Below are 22659 nucleotides of genomic sequence, written 5' to 3'. Positions count from 1 at the left end.
GATTGTACTGTGTACTTGGTCTTGGCACCTTCCAAGATTATCCTTCAGGCCTTGGCCCATTCTTATATCTGAGGTCTGTTGATATATCCAGTGGATGATTGATGTTTACCCACTTGGCACAAATTTGATCAGCATGTGAGTTTTATTCATGTTTCGTTTAAAAAGGTCCTTTGCCATGAGTGTCCACAAGAATGATATAAATTTGCCCCTCCTGGGCAGCAAGCTGCTGTCATAGTCTTTGTCCCCACATGGGGGATTTCTTAATAGTTCAGTCATTTAGTTGGCATTCTCTTGACCAGATGGCTATGCCATTGGCAACGGCCCATGAGTCAATGAAAATGTACCAAGGTATGGTAGTAGGGGTGGCCTGAAAAACCATCACCACTACATGTAGTTTGGTCTATTGGGCAGAATATCATGTCCAGTCTCTGTCAAAACTTGGCCATCCGCTGGCCAGATGGTGGCTGCAGCCCAGCAGACTCCATCTGCTTTGAGTTTTATAGAGCCATTAGTAAACCATACCATACCATTGGCAGGCATGTCTTTGAATCTAGGGCCCCTGATAGCCACAGGAGAGGCCAAAGCATCCCCTCTGGGTTGCTTGGTCTCTTAGTAAGCTGACTATTTGTTCATGGAGTCTACTGGTCCCTAGGGGTCCTGACCAAGCCTGATCTTGGATGTACCGTTTTTATTTGATGATTGAACTCTGCTGAGCCTGTGAAATTTTATTGGTAGGGTTTGTGAACACCCAAGAGAGAATGGGAAGTTCGGGTCACAGTGTGACACGTGGTGCTCTAGCCATTAAACTTTCAGTTTCCATGAGTCCGCATTAGTAACAAGGAGATGCTGTTTAAAAGGGGCATATTTCTGGTGGCTGCCTCAGGCAACTTACATGCCAAATCTGAGAGGCTGGTGCACCTCAGTGGCAATTTCCTGCTGCCGTAGACCCAATCAGCATGTGGGGGATTAGAGACACCTGTAGTTTTATTGGGCCAGCGGGATCCAAAGGTCCCAAAGGCAGTGCCTGGGTCACAGCTTGTTAAACAGCTTCCAAGGTTTGCTGCTGCAAAGGACACTATTTAAAACTGGTGGCTTTGTGGGCCACCGTGACGAAGGGGGTCAAGAGAACACCCAAGTAGGTTACATGTTATCTCCAGTACCCAAAGAAGCCTACTGGTGTTTGGGCCTCCTTTCTATTAGCAGGAGTCACTAGGGCCAACAATTTTTGTTTGAGTGAATCTGGGAAACTTCTTTGGCTTCTTGGTAAAACGGCCTCTAGAAATTGCACCTGGTGTGTTGAGCCCTAGGCTTTATTTGGATTTATAGCCCAACAGGCCCTAGTCATTTTGTCAAAGACTAAGTACAGCACCACAGCCACCTGTTTTTTTGGTGGGCCCTGCTATCAGGATATTGTCAATGTAATGGATGACTAAAACTTTTGTGGGGACTTAGGCTTATTGAAGGTCAAGTCTCACCCACTGGTGGCATATTGCAAGAGAAATGAGGTATTTTTGTCTTACAGTGAAAGTACACATATGAACACAAATTAGTTCTGATCCTCATAACAAGCAGAAACTGAGAAAGACTTCAGCCAAGTCAATAACAGAGTACCAATCTCTGATGTGGTTTGTCACTGTCTCAGTGATGGTGACGACATCTGGTAGCACAGGGGCCAAGGGCAGAACCTTCACATTTAGGCTGTGATAGTCCACTGCCAGTTTCCATACCCCACAGGCCTTTTTGACCAGCCAAATTGGGTTGAGTTGTGATGAAATAGCATGAAGAACTCCTGCTTGCACCAAGTCCTAAATTAACAGAATAATGTTCTTTTCCCCACTGGGGATGTGTTTTTTTTTTTTTTTTTTGTGGCAATATTTCATATATTTGGGTGCTCTGCCATTAGGTGCGTATATATTTATAATTTTTATATCTTCTTGGTGACGACAATTTTATCATTTTATAATGTCCTTTCTTTGTCTCTTGTGACAGTTTTTGACTTAATTATGGTCACCTCTGCTCTCTTTTGATTACCATTTGTATGGAATATCTTTTTCCATCCTTTGACTTCCAGCCTCTGTATGTTTTTATATCTAAAGTGAGTCTCTTGTAGACAGCATATAGTTGGATCTTATCTTTTTATCCATTCAGTCACTCTATGTCTTTTGATTGGGGAGTTTATACATTTAAATTTAAAGAAAATACTGATAGAGAAGGACTCACTATTGCCATTTTGTTCATTGTTCATTGTTTTTTGTCTTGTAGTTCCTTTGTCCCTCTTTTCCTCTCTTGCTGCCTGCCCTCCTTTGTGTTTCATTGATTTTTTGTAGTGACATGCTTTGATTCCTTTCTCATTTTCTTTGATTCCTTTGATTCTTTTCTCATTTTCTTTTTTTGTGTCTTTTGTGTAGGTTTTTCTTTTGTGGTTTCCATGTGGATTATGTAAAACATCTTATGGTTATAACAATCTATGTTAAACTGATGACATCTCATACAGAAACTCTACTCCTTTACATCTCCCCTCCATACTTTATGTTACCAATGTCAGAAGTTACATATTTTTATATTTTGTATCAATTAATATAGTTGTCTAGTTTTTTTTAGCACTTTTATCTTTTAAATATCAGAATTAAAAGTGATTTATGTACCACAATTACAGTGTTATTTTTACCTTTATCAGAAAGCTTTATATTTTTGCTTTTGTGAAATATTTTGCTTTATATTTATGCTTTTGGGTTGCTGTCCAGTATCCTGTCATGTCAACTTGAAGGAATCCCTTTAGCATTTCTTGTAAGGCAGGTCTAGTGGTAATAAACTCTCTCAGCTTTTGTTTATCTGGGATGATCTTTATTTTTCCTTCATTTCTGAAGGACAGTTTTGTCAGATGTACTATTCTCGGTTGGCAAGTTTTTTCTTTCAGAGCTTTGAATATATCATCCTACTCCCTTCTGGCCTAGAATGTAGCTGTTGAGAAATCCACTGATAATCTTATGAGAACTCCATGGTATGTTATGAGTCACTTTTCTCTTGCTGCTTTCAATATTCTCTCTTTGTCTTTGAGTTTTGACAATTTGATTATAATGTGTCTCAATGTAGGTTGGTTTCATCCTAGTTGGAGTCCTTTGAGCTTATTGAATGTGAATGTCCATCTCCTTCCTCAGATTTGGGAAGTTTTTAGCCAAATTTCATCAAATAGGCTCTCTGCCTCTTTGTCTGTCTCTTCACCTTCTGGGACTCCCATAATGTGTATTTTACTCTGTCTGATGATGTCTCATAAATCCCTTAGACTTTCTTCACTTCATTTTTTTTCTTTTTGCTCCTCTAACTCAATAATTCAAATAACTTGTCTTTGAGTTTGCTAATTGTTTCTTCTGCTTGATCAAGACTAATTTTAAATCTCCCTAGTAAATTTTTTCAATTAAGTTATTATATTCTTTAGCACAAGAATTTCTGATTTTTTAAATAGTTTTTATCTCTTTACTGATACTCTCATTTTGTTTATGTATCATTTTCCTTATTTCATTTAGTTGTCTATCTGTGTTGTGTTGTAGCTCTTTAAACTTCCTTACGATGATTATTTTGAATTCTTTGTCAGGCAATTCATAGATCTATATTTCTTGAGTTGGTTTCTGGAGGTTTATTTTTTCTTTTGATTGGGTTATATTGCTCTGTTTCTTTATATGCCTTACTTTTTGCTGGGATTTGGGTACTTGAAAAAACAGCCACTTCACCCAGTCTTTACAGAGTGTCTTTGTACAGGGGAAGACCTTCACCAATAGGCCTGGTTAGAGGCTCTGAAGACCTCTTAGAGGTGTCTTTGCTGAGCTGGTGCTTGGAATTTCCCAAATAGAGCAATTTGTCAGTTTGTTTTTCTGAAGCTCATAATCTCTTGCTCCCTCTGGTGTTTATCTGTGGTGCTGCAGGTTCTGTGGTGCTACAACAAACAGTCAAGCTCTCCTTTGTTCTCAGTTGCTCACAGGCATCCAGAGTATGAAGGTTCCCTGTCAGCCCTCCTAGGCAGGTGAGACAGAAACCAGTCCCTTGGGCAGCCTGCCCCCTAAAAGCCAGAATGTTGGCCATTTCATTCTTCTTTTTCCTTGCCAAGGGAGAAACAGTAAGTTGGACATTTTCTCTGGATCTCGTTGAGTTCTGCCAGCTTGGAGGAAAGTCAATAGTGGGTAAAATGCAATGGCTTTACTTATCCGTTTCAATGTGGCTGTTCTTGGCTTTGCCCTTGCTTGGGGTCCTGCAACTTCTTAACTGATTTCTGGAGTTCTCATAAAGGATTTTCAGACCTTTGGATATGTTGATGTTAAGTTAGTGTCTCTGCCAGGGAACAAGTTCTGTGGCTTCCTATTCTGCCATCTTGCTGATGTCACCCCTTGCCAGCCTTATAATTTGAAGCTCTAGAGTTTATACTTGCTACTCACTTTAGGAGACTACTTCTGATGGTGTATTTTCTTGTCTTTCCTTGGGAAACTTTTACTTTCTTCTATATGGATTTCATCTTAAGTAATACATTGATGCTATTTAATATTTAAAAATTTCTAACACTTGGCTATGCCTCCCTCAGTTCCTTTCTGCTGAGTATCAGGATGGTCACATGACTAAGCACTGGCACATTCAATGACAATTGTGATAACTTCTATCTACAAGGAGAGGAGGTTGGGCATGGGACCCACAGTAAAAAACTGAACAGATAATACATGAGAATTTTTTGACCTATAATTTCAAGATTTATAGGAAAGTAAAGATTCAAGAAGTCCAATTCACCAAAATCTGGAAATATAAAAAGAAATCTACAGCCAGTTACATCACAGTGAAATTGTGAAAGAGGAAGAAAAGAAAAAAGGAAAAAAAGGACTGAAATGACACTAGAGACTAATAATAATCCTCAAAAAATAGAAAATAGATTGTCTACAAAGTGGCACTGTTAGCTAGAAAATTAATTAATAGAATTTTCAAGTTGAAGAAATAAAATAACTATTTAACTAAAATTTTATTTAGTGAATTTATTTTTCAAGAATAACAGTGACATAAAGATATCATAAGTCAAAAGAAAATGAGAATTTATCCCACACTGACCCTCAATAAAGGAAATCTCAAGAATATACTACAGAGGGAAGGAAATTTTCATAGATGTATTCCTTCAGCAAATATTTTCAGAGGCTGTTCTAGACTCTTTGGAAAAATCAGTAAATAAAAATGACAAAGAATTTACATTCTATAGGAAGATATGCAAGGCAAGTCGTGGTGAGAAAATACAGAGCTAAATACACGGGTAAATCTAAATACACATTAACTTTTTGAAAAATAATGCTCAATTATACTTTGGAAAATATGGTAGAACTAAAATATTGGACCAAAAATAACATATATGTTTCAAGGTATAGAAATTTTCTTTTACTCAGGAGAAGTTTGAGATGTTGAACAACACTATAGTATCTTAATTTAAATACGTGCATTAAAATATCACTAAGAATAAAATAACAGAGATAAAACTTATAATTTCCCAATGATAGAGAAAAATTATTTAATAAGAAAAGATAAAACATCAATATAAATGTAGACAAGAATGAAGGAGAAAGGCGTAGTGAAATGCTTGAAACAAATGTGAAAATATCACTATTCACAATTAATATAAATGAATTAAAGATGTAAAACATCCATGCTGAATACCATAACAGCAAAAACCATAAGATGGTTACAAGGAGATATGGGGTTCAGAGAAAAAAGACAAGATCATACAAGAATGAAAGTATCAAGAATGGTCCTTGAAGAATGAAGATAAGAAGAAATGGATGTATGGACCAGAAGAAATGGATGTATGGGCGAGGCATGGAAGTGGGAATTCCTCTGTGAGAAAAGGATATGGCCTTTTTAATTGAGGGGGCTTTAAAATACTCATGAAGGGAAGTAATGACAGCAAAGGCTGAAAATATGAAGGTAAAAATGTAAAAAATTTGAGCATATTATGGGCAGAATTGTGTCTCTCCAAAATTCTTATTGAAACTCTAATCCTTGGTACCTTGGAATGTGACTGTATTTGGAGAGAGGGACTTTAAAGAGGTGATTAAGTTAAAATGGGGTCGTTAGATTGGGCCCTAATACAATCTGACTGGAGTCGTTATACGAAAAGGAGATTAGAACACAAAGAAAGAGACACCAGACACATGCACACACAGAAGACACAGCAAGAAGATGGCCATCTGCAAGTCAAGGAGAGAGATCTGAGGAGCGTCAACCTTAAAAATAAAACAGCCAGTTATTTCACCGGCAAAACAAGTTTATTCAGGAATAGCCAAAGAATTGCAATTCGGGATGTGCATGCTATGGAGGACCATAGGCAAATCCAACAATCAAAGGAGAGGAACATTATAAGGAAAAAGGAGGAAACTGGGAGAGGTTGTTTTCAAGGAAAGTCCATTGGAGAAAAGCAAGTGTTCAGGGTGATGATGGTTTCTCATTGGCTGAGTTACTAGTGTAGTTGATTTCTGTTTGGGATGCAATGTACATTTCTTCCCTTAATTGACCATTCTTTTCTGTTGAAGACTTCTGTTGGCATCTGTAACTATTTTCCTGTTGAGTCTTCTTTCTGCTGTGGTCTGTAATTTACTATATTTCCTTGATTTTTTGAGGAATCTCCATACTATTTTCCATAGTGGCTGCACCAGTTTGCACTCCCACCAGCAGTGTATGCGAATTCCCTTCTCTCCACATCCTCTCCAACACATGTTGTTTCCTGTCTTGTTAATTATAGCCATTCTGATGGGCGTGAGGTGATATCTCATTGTAGTTTTGATTTGCATTTCCCTGATAGTTAATGATTTTGAACATCTTTTCATGTGTCTGTTAGGTGAAGTAAGTCAGAGGGAGAAGGTCAAATACCGTATGATTTCCTTCATTAAGTAGTACATAATAACAACAATAAACAAACACATAGAGACAGAGATTGGATTGGTGGTTACCAGAGGGGAAGGGGGGAGGGGGGAGGGCGAAGGGGATAATTTGGCACATGTGTGTGGTGATGGGTTGTAATTAGTATTTTGGTGGTGAACATGATGTAATCTATGCAGAAATAGAAGTATAATGATGTACACCTGACATCTATACAACGTTATAAACCAATGTTACTGCAATAAACAAAAAATTAAAAAAAAATTTACTATATTTCCTGTAGTTGACTGGAGTGGTACTGCATGAGAGCTCTCCCTTTTGGCATCCTGACTCCATTTTAAATGAGATTTACCTTTATTAATTTCACAGGAGAAACCCCCCCCCCCGCTGACACCTTGATCTTGGACTTCTGTCCGCCATAGCTGTGAGAAAAATTTCTGTTGTTTAAGCCACCCAATCTATGGTATTTTCTTATGCCAGCTCTAGCAAATTAATACAGAGCAGAATGGTTACATTATCAAAATGAAATATTTAGTAGGATCATTTAGCTGTAACAATGAGGAAGATTAAGAGTATGGGAACTGGGCCTTTGTTTATCCTGTCACCTCTTGAGGTCAAGGGTTGCCCAATTCCCTCTGAAGCCCCAAGCCCAATACAGTGCCTGGCACAGAACATGTTCTCAATAATTATGAGTAGAATGAATGAAGGAATGAAAAGGAAGAAAGAGGTTCAAAAGAGGTTGTGCAGAAATAATCTATTGTAGTGGTCCTCAAGCTTTCTGGTGTCAGGACTCTTTACACTCTTAAAGATTATTGTGAAACTTAAAGATCTTTGTGGATTGCATCTATCAATATTTACTATGTTAAGATTTAAAACTGCAAATTTAAAAATGTTTGTTTGTTAATTTTTTATAAAATAACAATGATCAAACTGTTAGGTGTCATCATAAGTAACATAATTTTATGAAAAATAACTATATATATTTTAACTCTCTTTAATGGCTGGCTTAATAGAAGATGGATTTTTATATCTGCTTCCACATTCAAAATGTTGAGATATAATGTTTTGTTTTAAGCATATGAAGAAGGTTTGGCTTTATACAGGTATGTTGTCAGAAAATGAAAGAATATTTTAATAGTCTTTTCAGGTGACTATGGACATTCTTTTTTGATTTTACGCAAAAAGTTGACCAGTGGTACTTTCTTTAGGGTTGGTTGTAATGTGAAATCTGAAGCCTTATCACTAACTTTGAAGGGATCCTTTACCCATGCGTAATTTGATAACAACTTGCTCATATTAGTCCACTGGGATATTTAACTCTTCCGAATGTTGAAACATTTCAGCATACGGTATCAAATAAACAGAAAAGAACATTCATTAATACCATCACCAATATCATCAGAAATGTCTTTAAGTGTTACAAAGCTGCAAGTTCATAGTTTCCTAAATACTAATTTTCACTTGAAAACTATTATGTTATCATTGCAAACAATTTCTGTCAATTATTTTCTTTGAAGTGACAGGCTGATTTCTTCAATTTTTGAGAAAATATCTAAACGTATTATAGTTTTGTCTGTTATTTATTCTTTCAAATAAAAATGGTGTTCCATGGGGAAAAAAAAAACTCAGCTAGATTAGTTCACAACTCAAATTATTATTATTATTCACACAAATGAGAGCTAATAAAACAAATATTTTTTATTGCTTCATGAAGGATATTCTTAAGTAAAACACTTTTCTTCCTGAGCGTGTGGCAGTTGTAGACACAGTGACTGCTAGTATCGCTCGATCACTGGATCACTGCCTTGATCCACAGGAGGCACCAGCAGGAGGCAACAGCAACCTACTGTTGTTTTTGAACCACCAGCTTTTTTCATAGCAAATAAAGCCTTGATATTATTATGAAAATAGTGTTGGCTTCACAGATATCCTGAAAGTGTCTCAGGACCTTCATGGGTCTGGGCACCACACTTGGAGAACTGATGCCTTAATGTATTTGCGGGAATTTAAGGGACAAACAGTCAAGGTTGTCTTGGAAATTTTGAACCCGGGTGCCAGGCACATGACAGGTTGTGAATTAATGTCTGTTGAATGGACTAAAGAATCCATAATTCTATAAATATTTGATTAAAGAGTGAATGTGGTGATGTGGGGAAGAATGGCGGGGAGAACATGGTCTAGAGTGGAGACAGCACACTTTTCGGAATCAGCAAAATCCCTTTTCAAGGTCTGGCTTTGCCGCTTAGCAGCTGTGGATTTAATTCTGCTGAGCCTCACTTTCATCAGTAAAATGGGGATAGTGATATATAGATTTATGGTAAAAAATAAATAAACTGGACTAAATGGAACTATGTGAATAAAATCTTTAATAGAATTTTTGATACATAGAGGTGAAGAAAACATGATTTATGGAGTCGGTTTGTGCTATTTTGATGGGAATATCTCAGGCGACATAGGTGGAAATGTAGACTTAAATTAAGACAGATAAGTGTAGACTGTAGACATGTTTGGGAGTTATTCATTCAAATATTGTTTAGTGAGAGTCTACTATTCCAATAGAGGAGACTAAGGACGGTAAAAAGTCCGTTGATACCTCTGAAGGAACGCCGATCCAGATCAATAGAAAATACGAGGGAAAACACTAACCAGAGGTCAGACACAATCGTTCAGTGAGTACACCACGTTTTCCAGGTATGAGGCTCTTTTGAGCGCCGGGCTAAAAGAAATCCAGATATTTGGAACATCTTGAAGAACCAGTAACCCTGGGCCAAGAAAACAAGAAATTCGGAGAGTAGCCTGTCTAGGGCAGAGAAATTACATGATTCCTTTAGAGGCTGACCAGAAAATAATTTTCATCGCCCTCTTAGCGCAGTGGGCAGCGCGTCAGTCTCATAATCTGAAGGTCCTGAGTTCGAGCCTCAGAGAGGGCAGTCTTTTTCTTTTTTTTTTTTTCTCCCCGGTCTAGAAGCATGTTCATTTTCCTTGTATTTGTTTTAACTGCAGATCATAACCACAACTTCTTTTAAAGATAAGATATTCAGAGCATCCTAGGATAGCTGCACTTATTCGAAGCTGGGACGTAGTTTCTTCTGTTCTAAAATATCAAGAAAGTGTAACTGTATCAGGGCCAGAGCTTTCCCACACTAACCGTTCCAGGGCCCCATTTGACGCGCGCTCCGCGCAAAGACTGTTTCCTGGGAGGTTCTGGAGATGCTCAGTCTTCAGGCCGGTGTTGGCTCCGCCTTGGTGGCAGTGACGCCCAAGTGTCCTGAGTATTCCTGAAAAACCAGGTCAGGCGTAAAACTTCTAGCGCCGAAATCACCACGTGCCCCAAATAGCCAATAGTGCTGAGGAATCTGCGCCGTGTGCTTCACTAACATCGCCGGCTGGAGCTTGTAGGGTCCACGCCCTCATTCTCGGGCTGGGCTGCTTCTTTCCTTCTTGGTCGGTACCGGCAGCTTCCCCGTTGACTACCTCAGCGTTTTACACTTCAATGCAGATGTAGGAAACATTCACCTTTTGGTGGCCTGTTTTTAATTTCATGCGCACATACGTAGAAGACAGGGGAATATTGGATGTCTTTGTAGTAAATCAGATCTTCCTGATTCTTTTTCCCCGTATGGTGACTTGACAGCGCTGGCGATGTCTTGACCGACACTCCAACAGACTGTATGTAGAGGATGAAGGAAAACAGGAAGAGAGATGGAGGATCCCGGAGCAGGCGGAGATGCTCAGAGAGGAAGAAGGTCTGCGTGGCGCTGTGCTGGTCATTTTCGTCTCAGCAATGCTGGCTGCTGTCTGGGGGATGAGCCCCCAACCCCTTGTAGAAGCCGAGGGAAGTCAATTTTATTGGTGACAAGACCTCTCTGCTGACTAGTTCTGGGATTTACGTGGGATTTAACCTGGGTAATAAGGAAGGCAAATGACGGGGACCTAGAGAAGCTAGAATAAGAGAGAACACGCGGGTCTAAGGTCTTGGAGTACATCTGGCTTTGGAGACGGGATTGCAAATCGCGAGAGAGTTAGGCAAAAAAAGCTTCTGACACCCAACAGAATTTATAGAAAATGAATTCGCGCAGGAAGAGAAGAAGAAAGAGAGTGTTGAGAAGTGTGTCGTTAACGAGGTGTTCGCCCACCTGCCTGGGATCCCATCCTCACCATCCCTGCCTCTATATTTCAGCTGTAATGCTAGTGCTAAGCAATAGCCTCAAAATTATAAAAGGAAAAAGAGGCCATTCTCATATGCCACACACAGAACCTGGATACTTTTTTCTCTTTTGTTTTAGAGGCTCCTGGGGATAAAAACAAATATGCAAAAACTTCCCAGCAGAAAAGCAATTCCACTCCATCTGTTCTCTAAACCTATTGTGATCAAGACAGACAGGGGAAAGAATTCACTGTGCAGGCCTGAGCAGTGGGACAGGCCCTGCATTTTGACTCTCTCTCACAGCCTTTCCACTGCTTCAACTTGAGCCCCAGCACCACATACCCGAGATTTCTGAGGGTGAAGTTTAGGACATGAGGGGCCCGGGGATCATCCCTCAGCAAACTTCAAATTGTTGAATAGTCTAGAAGAAATGAGAAAATTATCATGTCTTTCAGATCCACAAATGCCACACTCCTTTGAGTTTTAAGGCATTCTAGGGGAAGCCAGGACCCAAATTACTGCCAAACATCTCAGAGAGTGCCCTAAGCAAGAGCATGGGGACAATCAATTGCTTTGTTGGCTCCATCACAATTTATAGTTCCCAGTTTCATGGAAGAGAGCATGTCCCCTCTGGGAGAAGACACACCAGGAACTGCCTGGTTAATTAATACAAGTATTTCAGAATGTTCCGCTGCTCTTGTATTTTAAAAAATTATGATAATCAATTGACTGTTGACATTGTGGCTGTCTAGGAGGGGGCTTTGGGGTTGGTCTTTCCAGGCTCCATGTTCTCTTGGCCATTCCCAGTGTGCCTAGTCATGTGTAAGTGGAAAAACCACACGCAGAGAAAATTGTTCATTTACATGTAATTCGAGATAAACTTTTTTTTTTTTTAGTTTAAAATTCCAATTAAATATTTTATCCTTTAGACATGAAAGGGATTGTGGTGTTTTTTATTGGTTTGATTTGGGTGTTTTTTTTTTTTTTAATATGCTGAACAAAATAATTGTTAGAAAGAAATCAAGTTTCAGCTTTAATTTTCAATGCTCAAGATTTATCTGGAAACAGATGGGGACCATGCAGCATCTAGAGACTGTTGTTTAGGCTCCTGCTTCTTACTCTTAATGCCCTCCACCCTCACCCAACACTGTTGGTCCACTGTGTTTCACACTCTCCCTGGTCCATATCACCCGTGAATAGGCCATCTACTACCCCCAGACCAGCAGCAATAGGCTTTCCTTTGAAATCTGGAGGGCTGCACATACCTCCTTTGGCTCAGTTATCTCAGAGTATTTTGATAGATTCCAGTTCTGACCTTCATCCACACAGGAATCTTATTTTCACTGTGTACTCCTGGCAATTACAGAGATCTCATCTCCCAAATGCCATACTTAACTGAATGAATAAATAAGAAGTTATTTAGATGACACAAATAAAAGAGTGTTTAACTGAGGTTTGGTGACTGGGACAGTCTGACAGAAACTTAATCTAGGGCCTGATAGATCTGCAGGATGTCCTTTGTCCAAGGGTTGAGACTGGAGAAGATGTGAAGGCATTATCTGTGGAGTGAATGGCAGGTGTAAGGATTAGCAGTGGTCTTTTTGGAACTGCAGGCAGATTGGCTCGGCTAGAGCTCCGTCTGATTACAGTTCAGGGTCTGCAGGGGCTGTCCCAGTGGCTGCATTCTATTATCTCCCATAAATTCCTGCACGCCAGCAGGCATTGTTTGATCCTTCCGCACCAAGGATTGGAGCAGTAGTTCCGTGGGGAAGTGAATGCTAGATTTGAAGTTTCTGTGGCCTGAAGACTAACTGAGATTTCACCCTCTTGCCTTCAGGCCATTAGAGCCCCACGGGAATGAAGAAGGCTGCCTTCGTTTAATTTTCCCTTTCCCTCCCCACACAACCTCAATCCAGCTCTTAGCCCTGCTCTCAGCCTTGGGCAGGTAAAAGTGAGAGTGCCATCAGGACTGGAAAACACTTTGATTTTGAAAATCTCTTTTATCAAGGTTTCAGGACTCCTGAGTATATTTAGTTCCTGGACCTGGACATCCGAAGTGTCTTTGTAGGTGAAGACTGCTGTTGGGAGTCCAGAAAGTTTGACTGAGATTGGAGATAAAGGATACAATGAATTTGTATTGGCCTTTTTTTTTCTTTTGAAAAATGGAGAAGCATAGAGACTACTGAGACAGTTACCTTATTTTTAAATTTTATATGTTTTTTGAATAGGTAACAAATTCACACTGTTCAATATTCAAGAGGTTTTCCAAAGGGTGATAGTGTCCCAGTGTTCAATTCCCTAGACCAAATGCAAGCAAAGTTGTCAAATGTTTATATGTATTTCCAAAGATATTTAAGGAATGTACAAGAAGTTATCTATGTACCTAAGTGTATTTTTATGTATCTGACTCCTTGCTACACACTCTGTGAAAACATGCTTTAACAATAGACCTTGAATTTCTTTGTTTTTCGTCTTGTGCTCCTCTTCCCCCTTTCGAGTCCACCAAAGATTCTGTTTTATGCATCTGTCATGCTTGATTTAACTGTTCTCTTGTTGATGGGCCTTTAGGAGTTTTCTGGTTTCTCGATGTTACAAATAATGCTACGATTATTACCTTATATATATTTTCTGGCATATGTAGGAGTATCCGTCAGATGAATTCCTAGAAGTGGAGTTATTGAGTTAACTTTGATAGATTTGGCTAAATTGCCCTCCATAGGTGTTGTACAAGATTTGGAAGGACTTGATAGTAAAGTGAATCGACCCTATGTGGTCGGTGAGGAAAATATACCACATTTCTCCAAGACTGACGTTCGCCTACAGTAAAGACAATTGCTCAGAAAAAGCGTCCTTTGTTCAAATTGCCCAACATTTTTATAGGCACATTGGTGGGCGGGGGGAGGTGAAGATATATAGCTCCTTGCAAGTGGGTAGAAGAAAGCCAAGTCTCAGAAAGCTGTAGATCCCTGGGATTACAGTAAGAAAACAAAAAATAGTTTCCCCACCCCCTCGGTCTGCAGACCCTCCCACCTCCATTGCTTCTGCGCCTGGAAGGGGCCAGTGCCTTTCTCTCTTCCTCCCAGGACTTATACCACTTTTCCCTTTCACAGCCTTCACTGGGTCTTTTGTCCACAGGAGCCTGGTGAGGCCAGGAGCTCAGAATGCCTCATCCACCCCTTGGCCCATTCAGTTTCAGATAGTGTCTCAGGCCAGACCCAGTGTCAAGTCCTGAGAGGAGAGAGGTCCGGGCTGGGTCCCTGCCAAACCCTGTCTGAGGTGAGCCCAGATCTGCTCAGTCAGAGGGGTGCCTGGGGCAGAGAGTGTGTGGGGAAAGGAGCTTCTCAGTCAAGAGTAGACAGAACCCTGGATACAGACTGAAGGAAGTATTCCCATACACTGCAACCTCAAAACTAAAAAGAAATAAAAATAGAATTGAATATGCATAATTAAAGAATAAAGTAAAACTGACTTGCTGTGTTCTTGGTGGCACGCTGTGAACACACTCTGCCTTATGGCCTTGGCAACAACTCCACTGAGTCTGAGCCATGCAGTTGGAGGCCTCTGGCTTTCTTTTCTATCCCTTTTCCCTTAGAAACTGAATCTTTGGCAGTAATAACTTGAAGTTGCACTTTGCTCTAATAAGAAAATATAAAAAGAAAATGTTTTCTTCTGTTCTCCCCCTTGCTTTCCACCTCTTTTCAAGGCTACTTCTGCAATTGGATTTTATTGGATGAGTTGCCAAACAGCTAACTTAGAAAAGAGTATTTTAGGCCCATGTAAGGTCCCAAAGGAATGAAATCATCCAGAATGAAGTGGTTAACTTGCACAGAGGTGCGGGGATCGTGCAGATACAATTTCAGAGGATGAGGGGCACTGAACACTCTCTTGTAGGCAAAAGATCACTATTAAATGATTTTACACTGGACTGTAGCATGACCAAAACTGCATTTTCAAAACACAGCAGTGGTGCCTATCCAAAAGATGGTTTGGGAAGAGATGAAAATTAAGTTCAAAGGTCAGGAGAAGAGTTAGGGCATTACCTTGATAGACCTGTCAGAGAAGCTGAATGGATTTATAGAGGACTGACAGTCAAGTTAGACTCATTCATCTCTTCGGCACACGTTTAATAAAGGCCTTTCTTAGCTGTAAGCTTCTGGAGCACCACATTTTCTATTAGTCTTGGGGATTCAGCTGTCATCCAGATAGACATAAGCCTTACATTGTTATATGTAGAGACAAAAGTAAAAATAAAATAATAAACTAGACACTTTCAGATATGATGGATGTAAAACACTTGATACGATTTGGGGAAAGGTGCTCTGAGGAGATGATTTTGAGGTGAGCCTAAATAATGTGAAATTTGGGTATGTGAAGACTCCTGAGGCTTTTAAACAGAAGGAATAGTTATGCAAAGGCCCTGAGGCAAAATTAGCTTGGGTTGTTGAAAGGGAAAAATGGAAAGAAGGTAGTGTTTCTAATTTAAACAGAGAAGTAGAATTGAAGAATTTAGTGAAAAACTGAAAGTAGATGATGGTAAAGGGTATAGAAGTCCTTAGGTCTCTGTCTTGGGCAGTTGCATCAATGGTGGTACTTTTCTCCAAGATTGGATATTCTAACTAAAGCAGGGTTTAGGAGAGAAATTATTAGGAATTGCCATATCCTATTAGTCCTGAAATACTCATGGGATGTGCAAGTGGAGATATCAGTGAGGGATTATGGATAAAGGCTGGAACTCAGGAGAGATGGCCATCCAGAATATAGATAGTGCTTGTAATTGAAGCCAGGAGAAATAAACTGTATAGGGCTGTACTACTCAATACAGTAGCCACTAGTGACATGTGGCTATGAAGTATTTGAAATATGGCTAGTATGTAATGTACTGTAAGTCTAAAGTGCACATCATATTTCAAAAAGTTAACATGAGAAATGTACTGTAAGTATAAAATGCACATCATATTTCAAAAACTTAATATGAGAAAAATAATCTAAAATATCTCAATAATCTTTATATTATTTACTTGTTGAATTGATAATATTTTGGATATATTGCATTAAATAAAATATGGTATTAAATTAATTTCACTTGTTTCTGTTTGCTTTTTAATGTGGTTATTAGAACATTTAAAATTATATATGTGATGCGTAATTTTTTTGAACAGCAGTGCTATAAGGTAATAGTTCTGAACCTCCTTGTGTGAAGGGGGCCACATTTACAGAAATATTTACATACAATGTTAGAGTGGTCATAGATCTCCCCCAAATTAGCTTAAGATAAGAAGCAGCCCAAGTATAGAGCCTCAAAGAACATTCATACTCTAGAGAAAGACAGAGAAAAAGTGGAGACATGAAGGAGATTGAAGAGTTCAGGAAGAACTAACTGGTGTTATATAAATCCAAAGAAGAAACAATTCACATGGGGAGAAAAGGAAGAATATTGCAAAAACTGTAGCCTTTAAGTAAGAAAAAAAATAAAAGTTCCCATTGGATTCTACGATTTTAAGGAGATCGTAGTGGCCTTGATGAAAGCAGTTTAAATGAAATGTCCCATACAAGCCTACTGCAGTAGGTTGCGGACTTGAAGGAAGGTTGGAAAGGAGAGGCATCCACACACATTTGTCTTTCTGGAACTTGGAGGTAGAGATAAGGATGAAAATATGGCAATTTCTTGAGAGTGGAATCAGGGAATTTCAGGGCTAAGGAGAATGTTATGTTTGTGTATATACAGTGTTTGTTGTTAATTAATTAACAATCATGAATATGATCTAATATCCACTTATTTTTTATCAAATTTCTTACTGTCACACACATAAAAAAATCTCTCTTAGGTGATTAAGTTAGACACTAAATAAAATTCCCACATTTTTTTATAACTTATAAGTCTCTTCACCTACAGAAGTTCTTCTGCCTTTTTTTTATTATTATTAATTAATACACTTTATTTTTTAGAGCAGTTTTAGGCTTAAAGAAAAGTTGAACAGAAAGTACATAGTTCCCAATAAACAACATCATCCTTCCACCTCCACAGTTTCCCCTATTATTAACAGCTTGCATTAGTGTGGTCCATTTGTTACAATTGGTGAACCAATATTGATACATTATTATTGACTCAAGTCCATAGTTTACATTAGAGTTCACTCTGTGTTATACATTCTATAGGTTTTGACAAATGTACAATAACATGTATTCATCATTATAATATCATACAGAGTAGTAGTGCATGCCAATGAATAGTTGAAGGAGCTGGGTCTTTTATCCTATAGAATTTCCCACATTTTGGATTTGTTTGGTTGCATCTTCTTGGTATCCCTTGGCATATTTCTGGGTCTGCTCTATTTCTTGTAAACTAGTAGTTAGAAGTAGAGGCTCATTTAGCTCCAGGTACAAATCTTTTAACAGTAAAATTTGATAGGTATTGTATACTTTCCATTGCATCACTTTATGAGGTACATAATGTCTGGATTTCCCACTTTTAGTCATCAATATTCACATTGAAATATGAGCTAAAATGTGGTATATATAATATGTAGTATATAATCATGTATTGATGCATAAAATTGATAAAATAAAATAAAATAGAATTAGATAAATAAAATAAAACTAGAAAATATCATTGAAAGAATAAACATAAAGGAAAACACGAGAATATTAATTCTCAAATGCACACTTTAGAAAAAAATCAAAAGTGTACTTTTAGACTCCTTAGAAGATAATGAAAATGGGGATTTATGATGACATATTTCTTAGGATTCTGCAGAAATGGCTCTCTAATTTAAAATTCCACCCTTAAATACTCTTTAGTTACAAAACATTAAAATAAATAATTTGAGCATTTAACATAGGAAGTAAGAAAAAGAATATCTAAAGAAGCCAAAAAAAAAAAAAAGATGTTGTTAAAAGGAAAGGCGGGGATTAACTAGAAAATAGCAAAATCTGGTTGGTCATTTGAAAAAAAACTAAAATTGTCAATTATCAGTCAAATGTTAAAAAAAAGACTTGAAGATGGAGAAAGCACAAAGAAGCAGCAAAATGGATTAGTGGATGTTTTTAAGATTTTGTCAATGATGTAGGATAATTTTTTGAAGTATTAATTTGTGTTTGATCTCCCCACACTACCCACTAATCCCCATACTACCCACGCCATCTGTTCCAGGCAGTAGCCATATTTTATAGAACCTTAACTCTAGACACTGGGGATGCAGTAAGATTAAACAGTCTACACAGATAACGTCTGAGCACTAAGGAAGCTCCTATTCTAGGAAAGAGAAAAACAAACCAATAGCTTAAAAATATACTTCCCAGAGGAGATAATATTTGTGAAGATAGAGTAGAGAGTGAGAGACTGTGTGGGCAACACTTTAGCTGTAGTACTTGACTGAAGGAGGAAAATTTGAGTTGAGACCTGACTACCTAGAAGTGCCAAGTCTGGGATAGGAGTGGAAAGGAAGAGATGTTGGAAGCTGGAGCAAGGGTCTCTGTGGGGAACAGTAAAAAGGATACAACAGAGGAGGAAAGTTTCTTGGATCTTTTCCCAGGCAAGAAGCTCCATATTGGGGATGGGGGTGCAAATTGGAGAATGCAGTCTTCGATGTTGGTACATCTCTCCTGCTAGCAAGAACTCTACCACTGGAGCTAACTCATCCTTATCAACCCACTACCAGACAGACCACATCCCACCCACTTTCCTGATTACTGAGGGCTGATGGGAACTTTAGGTCTTCAGGCCCCAGCCAGGACCAGATTGAGGGTGGAGATTATCGGACATTGCCTTGGGCAAAGCTCTGTGAACCTAAAGTATGAAGAATGGGTATTTCCAAAGAAGGTCTTGTCCCTGCTTCCCAATTTCACTTTCTTCATCTCCCAGAAGTAAAGAGTGCACATTTCAGATGCGGAAACACCACCCGCGACTGCCTGGCTTGCTGGCACAGATAGTCCAGCCTGCTCCAGAGTTGTGATCATCACCTGCTCATTGCAGGCGTTGCTGCCCAAGCAGTGGGGCAGCCTCCCTCAGCCCAGGGCCTCAGGCCTCAGGCCATTCGTGCCACATCTTTGGGCCAGACATGTTCCCACCTCCTGGAAAAGCCTGGAAAACCAGAAAACCTAATTCTCTTCAACTTCGCAAAGGTGCAAATCTGTAGCCCAGGATGGGGATAAGAGGAGGGGCTGAGAGAATTTTGAGGCCATTGGGTCTAAGTGAACACTTGAGCATTGCCTCAGTTGGACTGAATAATAATTTTAAGGACAGGTAGAGAAGGCAAACGCGGGTGTCAGTCCCTTCCCAGTACTGAGTATCTGTTGGGATATTGAGTCTAAAGTAATACTTTACCTTTAGCCTGAAAGAATAGCCAAGTTTTTTTCCCCTCTTCTGCTTTCCAAGTGAAATAGGCACTCTTCCACATTCCTCTCCAATTGTGGATATATAACCAACACACTTGGCCTTAGTATTTTGTCTACCACAGGCCTTCAGCTCTGATCCAAACATCCCCTTTAAAGATCTTGACCTCCTTGCCTCCATCTCATCTTTGATGTAAGGCTCAATGTGGTCCCCAGATATCCTTGTCTATAGTGGAGATTTCTTAGATTTGACAGAGAATGCACAGTTCTTGGGGCTACACACAGCACTTCTCTCCTGTAGGGCTCAGGGAATGATGAAGAATCTTGGAGGAGAGCCAATATTGTGGAGGAAGAAAATGATTGGGAATTTTAATCTTAATCTATAGATTCATTCCTGAAGCATTTACTGAGCACCAGGTACAGTGGATGAGGCCAATGACCTATCCAGAAAATTTGACGACACCAGTTAATATTTACTGAGCAATTAGTGTGGTCTAGGATCTGTTCTAGATGCTGTACATGTATTAATGCAAGTAATGTGCCTAGAGATAGCCTACAGTCTTCATTTTTGATATGAAAAATCTTATGGAAATTTCTTGCCATGGACCTCAAGAATCTCACTGCCAAAATGGAAAACAGATGGAGGCTATACGTTGCTCTTTGAACTCTTCTTCCTCCATCCCCACACCCCATTTCTGTTGGTCCATTGGGTAACCAGACTCTCCCTGGTTTTTCCTACACCTATCGAGACCTTTAATTCCCCAGGCCAACAGAAGAGGGCTTTCCCTTTTGATTTCAGGGGAGGCTACATTAGCTCAATTATATCAGAGTTGTAGTGGATTCTCCGTCTGTTTTCCACTCAAGCAGGATTCTTGTTTAAGATAGGAAGATAGTTATTTCCTCTGAGTATAAATAATATCAAGTATGGATTTTGCTTAATTAACATTTGCTGAATGGAGAAATGCTATATAGGTAATTAGAAGCCTCAAAGGAGAGAGTAGTTTCAGATCAGTAAAGACTGAACAGAGAACGAGCAGCTTGAGCCAGGGCCTGACAAATCCACAGGAATTTCTTTGTGTGAGAAGGAAATGTGGTTGCGGGAGAGCAGAAGGGCATTATCTGCAGAGTGACTGGTGGGTACAGGCATTATCCACTGGCCTGCTTGGAAATGCAGGTGGTTTGGGGCAGCTTCAGGATCTTCCTTCATGGTCCCAGTTTATGAGGAGTGCACATCTTAAGAAATGGGATTCTCACGTGGGACATAAATCCACAACATGGTATATTATTTATAACATTTATTGGGTTAATTTACAAATAAGGAAATTAAATGTAAAAACATATTTAATCAATGTGTTTCTATCAATATTTTTCTATTATGATCAATATATGGCAATGCTGAGAGGAATCAAGTGGTGCCACAGAGAGATATTTGGGCAATGAGAAAGAGAGAAGGATGGAAAGAGGGACAAACCCTGACAGCAGCACTTGGGACCTATAGGGTCTCCCAGAACTCAACTCATCAGAAGATCAAATGCCCCCTTCAGCATTTTAAGCTCTGCGCTGGCCGATGATCTAAATGCCACATCATCTATGGTTAATATAGAACCTCACAAAGTTTCTTTGCAAAGCGGATAATGTCGCAATTTCAAAAAATACATTTTTTTTAACGTAGTTCCTCTTGGTAGTGAGAGGAAGATCTGATTCTCAGTTTATTTTGAGCACAATATTTTTGTTAGAAAATGCAGGGAGGTGAATAGAATGAATGAATGTCATCTTCTTAGTGAGGGTGTATCTGACAGTGGAGTTAATGTGCTAGCCCAAATCTCCCCTCATTGTCCTTCCAAATCTCTCTTTCCTGCTTTGTTTTTCTTCTTGATACCTGGCCAACTCTCAGAGAATCTGATAGAAGACAAATTTACATCTACTACCTGACCATGGATTGTCAATGTGAATAAAATAAAAAAGTTGGCACATCCAGACTCCCCTGCTTGTGCCTCCTGACAGAATTCCCAGGCTGCTCCCCCTACTTAGTATTCCAAAGAAGAGAGCATGGTTTTCCCACAAAAAATATTTTTTAATTAACTCCAAGATGAGGCCCCAAAACCTATGCTGGTAAAAGACATTTTTGGCTAATTCGTTCCTTTTTTTTGTTTTTGTATGTAATATTTCATTTCTGTTTAAACATAGCACAGAAGCACAGAACAGGTGGCACTGAGCTAAAGAGAGGTAAATCAAGTGAATTTATCTCCAGGATACCATTGGTATTCCAGGAATTGGGGGACAGAGGAGACAAAACTGGAGAATGCAGGCGTTGATCCTGCTACCTCTCACATGCTAAGCAAGCACTCTACCACTTGAGCTAATTCCCTCTCTCTATCACACTTTTTGACTTTTTTTTTTATAACCCTGATACAAATCTCATTTCAGGTCCCACCAGTTTCCAGATTGCTCAAACCCTCTGGAAACCACTATCACGGCAGAGCCAGGACTGGCATTTCTGACAAACCACCTCAGACCTGGAATGCATAGATCATCGCTTTGGTGGAGAAAAGGGAGAGAGAAAAGATCGCGCTAGGAAAGCTCTTGCTCTGTTTCATTTACACTCTCCCGATTAGATGAAAGAGAAGAGAATACTGTCCCTAACTAGCACAGTCACTCCAAATGCTCTGTTGAGTGCATCGCCTTTTAATAACACCTTCTCCAATCCATCCTGCCAATCTCGAAAAAAACCCAAGTGTTTCTTTCCATTTATTGTTCCTTCAAATCATCACCTTTTTAAATCTAGTATCAGTGCTGTTAATCGTTCCTCCATTAGAGGAGTTGAGGTGCGTTTTCTATTTCCTCCTTGAATCTAGAGAGCAGTGCTTATCTGTTGAATTTTACATCATTGAATTTAGCAATTTTTTTTAGAAGTAACCACACTGAGGAACTCATTTATGCTAATTTATTTCACCATATTTAGTATTGTGATGCCTAATTTTTAAAATATCAACTTCATTGAAGTATAATTTATATACAATAAAACGCATACATTTTAAGTGTATAGTTCAATGAATTTCACAAATTTATGCACACGTGACCACACCACAATTAAGATATAGAACAGTTGCATTTATTAGTTTCCTAGGGCTGCCATAACAAAATACCCAAAACTGGGTGGCTTAAAACAACAAAGATTTATGGTCTGAGTTCTGCAGGCTAGAAGTCTGAAATCCAGGTTTTGGTAGGGCCATGCTCTCTCTAATGGCTCTTGGGCAGAATCTTTCCCCGCCTCTTCTAGCTTCTGG

The 22659-nt window shown here is 39.2% G+C and overlaps 1 non-coding gene across 1 annotated transcript; it reads left to right on the top strand.

The window, feature by feature from the left end:
* Nucleotides 1-9751: 9751 nt before the first annotated feature.
* TRNAM-CAU (transfer RNA methionine (anticodon CAU)) lies at nt 9752-9824 on the top strand. The gene has a single exon. It is a non-coding gene; the product is annotated as a tRNA-Met (tRNA).
* The last annotated feature ends 12835 nt before the right edge of the window (nt 9825-22659 follow it).

Source organism: Diceros bicornis, chromosome 14 (genome assembly GCF_020826845.1).
Source record: "Diceros bicornis minor isolate mBicDic1 chromosome 14, mDicBic1.mat.cur, whole genome shotgun sequence".
NCBI classification, from domain to species: domain Eukaryota; kingdom Metazoa; phylum Chordata; class Mammalia; order Perissodactyla; family Rhinocerotidae; genus Diceros; species Diceros bicornis.
This window is presented reverse-complemented; position numbering and strand designations above follow the sequence as displayed.